Source organism: Balearica regulorum, chromosome 6, assembly GCF_011004875.1.
Source record: "Balearica regulorum gibbericeps isolate bBalReg1 chromosome 6, bBalReg1.pri, whole genome shotgun sequence".
Taxonomy (NCBI): domain Eukaryota; kingdom Metazoa; phylum Chordata; class Aves; order Gruiformes; family Gruidae; genus Balearica; species Balearica regulorum.
In genome coordinates, this window is record NC_046189.1 from 18,123,745 (window position 1) to 18,128,316 (window position 4,572).

At 41.0% G+C, this 4,572-nt stretch overlaps 1 long non-coding RNA gene across 1 annotated transcript; it reads right to left on the reverse strand.

The window, feature by feature from the left end:
- Positions 1–382: 382 nt before the first annotated feature.
- Positions 383–4,446, reverse strand: LOC142602345 (uncharacterized). The gene is made up of 2 exons (XR_012836067.1): positions 2,105–4,446; positions 383–911 (listed from the first exon to the last, which is right to left on the reverse strand). It is a non-coding gene; the product is annotated as an uncharacterized LOC142602345 (long non-coding RNA).
- Positions 4,447–4,572: the final 126 nt, after the last annotated feature.

Below are 4,572 nucleotides of genomic sequence, written 5' to 3' on the forward strand. Positions count from 1 at the left end.
AAAACTAGTTCAGTAGATAAAAAAATTTATTAATTGACCAAAAAGTCAGAATGAGTTTTCACTGCATGAAAGACATGATAAGCTCAACAACTAAGAAACGTCCTTTATCTTGTTTTTTATCAAGCTAACTTAATAGGAGGTGAATTCTTAACGTGTAATGTTGGTAAAATGTGCATCCAGAATTGCCTGTACATAAGCATCTGTACATTATAAAAAGTTCTTCTGAAATTTTTTATCTGTTGAGTAGATCAGGCTGCTGTTGCAAAATGAAGTGTGATAGCACAAATGCATTGTTCTCAGGAATTTTTCAACTTGAAAAGAAATTAATTTCTAAGTTTAAGTCACCAAGCCATAACAAGACAGAAACTCTGACAGTCACACATTCAAAGCATGTCAATGTCAGTTTATTCCACAGGATGAGACAAGTACCAGCAGAAGATAAACCATTCCTGATTCCTTGAAGCCAAATTTAAAGTTGAACTTTCCTCAGGAACAATAAGGGTCTATATTCTACTTGTTCATACTCATGTACAAAGTCCTACCACTGCTCCTATTTCCATGGTTCCTGGGAATGAGATCATAACCAATACTTACTGTCTGGGATGTGGGAAAAGGTTGTAGGCATGTGGTTACTATTTCACTAGTACTAGAGACAGGGTCTTCTCCCTCAAGTGAAGAAAGAACCAGCTACTGTACTTTAGACTGTACATTAACCTCATCTAACTTCTAGATGGTAAGGGTTAGGGAAGATGAATTCCAAGCATCGTGGCTGAGGACTTATCATCTCATGCCAACAACCAGGCAGGAACCATGGTCCATCTTATGACTTTACGATGTAAGAAGGGAACAGATCTTGTGCTACATGTGATTCTGGTTCCAGGGTCCTTGGTTTACATCTCGTGCAGAGCTCTCTGTAAAATAGAGGAAGCCTTGTTATCACTGAGTGAAAAATAAATGTTGTTTCACTGAATCTTTTCATCAGTGTTTTTCTAGTGTCATCACAGGGACTAATTTTAAAATGAAAGTTCTTATTAAAAATGTAACGTCGAAAAAAATTCTAGGCAAAATCCCAGATCCTCAGAATCATTTCTCATTACAGTCTCAGTCAAAATAGTCACTGGTTCAAAGTTCAGAAATTCAGTGTGACTGAAATTCACTCAGCAGGTCAGGACTTGTCTCCAACATATTTCAGAGGTTTGAAAGACTTTATTCGGGCAGATATTTTCCTACATTGCCCTTTTATTTCAAGGTACCCAAACTAGTAAGGTTTTTAAAATGTGTATTTTCAGCAGTAGGTGGCACTATGAAGTTTCTAACTTCATAATTATTCTAATATAAAATAACATAAAATGTCACACAGATACATTAGAAAGACCTTCATCAAAATGTTGTTAATAGTCTATTATCTGAAAATATGGCCAGATCTTTCCATTTTCCTATCATTTTAAAAAGAGCATGAAAATATTTTCTAATAAATTCTGACAATAAAATAGATGTTTTTCTAAATATTACAATTGACAAAAAGTCTAATGCAAGAATAGGAATAATGATAATGTCTAATATAAAAATAGACAACTACTAAAATTTAAAATTATAGATGTCTTTAGAAGTTCTCGATAGTCTTTGTTACTCATCAGTAAAGTATCACTGTGGGTTGTTTTTGAATATACTACTTCGGCTACTTCAAATTTCCTGGAAATTATATCTATCTCATTTGCATATAAGATGTAATATTGCAATAATGAGTGTCAGTACATATAGACTAGTTATTTAAGTTTTATAAGGTAAATGAACATATACTAACAGGAATACAGCAAATGGAAAAGCATTTGGATTTTTCTGTGCTTGGCCAAAAGTTCATATTTACAAGCGGAGACCAAAGCATTACATGTGGGCCCATATTCCTCTACGTATGCCATATGGACATGTCCCTGTATCCCAGATAAACTCCAGGATTAGAAAGATGCAATGTTAATTGAAAACATTTTCTTCAAAACTTTACAAAAAGCTGTAAAGGGCAAGTAACAAACAAGCCTGTGTTTCCAGGTATTTCGGGTTGTCTAATAAAATGAAAATAACAATATTACAAAAGTATCACTCATACTTTGTTTCAGAAAGCTCCTAATGCCATACTCCTTGTTCGTCAGAAGCATACCGTGGGAGCAGTGCAGTGATATACAGCATTTTCATTAAGCTGATTTTTGGATGGCTGCCTTATTCATCAGAAACAAAGCGCTGGTCTGCCTGAGCTCAAGGTGTGAAGATAAGGAAAGGAGAAAAGAAATTAAGCAAGGAACACAAATGAAATATATAGTCAATGCTCTTTTATCTGGCCTGGCCAGAAAGTGTCCTTGCCTTTTTTTTTCACCCCAGGCTCCAAGCAAGCCGCTTAGCTTTGCATACTATTTCTGCACTATGATACAATCTGTGCCAATGCCCAAGATTCATGTTTGCTTTTATTTTGCTTTCTATTAAATAAAGCATATAGAAAAGACACCTTTATAGCTTCAGGGCAATTTTTCACGAACTGACATTGTGTATTATTCATTTTGCGCTAACGTGGTCTGCTTGCTGTTTCTTTTACAATACTGAAAAAGTCAAAAGCTGGTACTGGAAAAAACATTACTTGCAAGGAGCTGGCAGCAGCTGTACTCAAAGGTTTTTGACTTGTGACAGCCCACTTCTGTTTCTCTGGAGTCTCCAACAGAGTCCTTTCAGCTGGATTCAGTTTTAGACCACAGAATAAAGTGGTACTACAAAAATAATACACAGGAATACACTTAATATTCTGCTGCTGGTTCTCCATTACAAATGATTTATTGTTGCCAGGCATTCTCCCTCCATGGAATTGAAGCCATAGCATCGCAAGAGCTCCTTCGATATACCTAGTTCGTCCAGTGATGCAGCACATGTTCTGCTTAGACCTCCATATTAAGTTTAGTGGCTCTATGGATATGTTTTAACTAAACCTTAATTATAAGGCAAGTGCTTCCACTATATCTAGTACAGTTATCAAACATGCATATAATAAATCTACTTAGATTACAGGTTCTTCTGCCTTCAAAGGGACATAGCAATTTCATACAATTACAGCAAGCAACATCTTTGGGTAAACACCTACTTGCAACATGATGGTGCAAAGATTTTTTTATTATTATTACAAATTTATCAAATGTATACAGTTGTGCTATTTTTTAATTTATAAAGTCACACTCCTGTACCTTATAGGGCAAACATGAAAATGAGATCTTCACACGAGCCCCATTTAAATGGCAAGGTGCAGTAGCAGCTCAATGGTTGTGAATACCCAAAGCAGGCACAGTGCACCAGGCTGAAAGACCATAGCAGCACTCTGCCTCCAAGACACAGAAGCTAAATCAGCACCTACAAAGGAATAGTTACATCTTCTATCATGGTTAGTGAGAGTGTCCTAATTGCACACTATTTGGTTATATTAGATCATTGAAAGTAGCCTCAAAAACGGGCCCAAAGGGTGACCAAAGGATAATTTGAAAGGTATATATTGTCATATACTGTCAGCCAGGCTACAAACACAATGGCAGCGGTCATACCCTTTTCAAAGCCGTATTCAGTGCACTGAATTGATTAACTATTTGACTGCTACTTGTATTTCCGAGTGGAATTCAGCTTGCTGTCTAATTAATGTCATTTACCGAATGACACGGGATTTAAGAGAAGACACTCCAATAATTTGGTAACTATGACATAGGGGTAGGGATCCAGGCCTGTGGCCCATCTGCTGTAAAGCATTCCCTCCTACTTTTAGGTGTGCTGTGGCACACGCTTGCTGTTACGCGCAAGGAGTACAATATGTTGTTGGATGCGTATTAAATAGCTAGAGAAGTCAAAAGGTTGACAAAATGCTATCGGGACTAGTGACATTACTGCTCTGCGGAGGAACTCGTCCGAAGGTGTAAATTCCCAACGATTTGTGTGTACCGAATCCCAGATCTCCTTCTCTCTGTTTTGGCTGGTGTGTGAGTTTGGTCACTCGCTGGGCATTGCTCTGCTTGGCAGAAGGCAGCTGGCACACAGGCACGTCTGCGAGGCTGTGACGGCATTGCTCCGCTTTCTGGTCCTCTGCCTCAGCCCCCGCAGCGCGGTCACCCCAGCAGTGCTCTCCGCCGGGTTTTGCCGGCACGTCCATCTTCCCGGCACCGGGGCTGAACTCGCTGTTTGACTGCACGGGAGATAAGCGCTCTGTGGGTATGAAATGCACAGATGCACACGCAGACAGGCGGCTGCGCTAAGGCACAAGAACGAACACACCGAGCCGCCCCGGTTCCGGGGGTTTGTGCGGGGAGCCTGCCCGGTGAGGCCGGACTAAGATGCGGCTGGCCGTTACCGGGGACAGGGTGGGGGCTGGCCCCGGCAGGGGCGGCCCCTCACGCAGCGAGTCACCGGGGCAGAGGGTCTCGGGTGGCTGTGCCGCGGAAGCGCCGGGGGCCGGCGAGGTTCCTGGCACGGCCGCCGCCGCTGCCGGGAAAAGAGCCGCCTCCGCGGGCTCCCGCAGCCGCTGAGTGGCTGGACGGCGGCGGGGCGGAGCGCGGG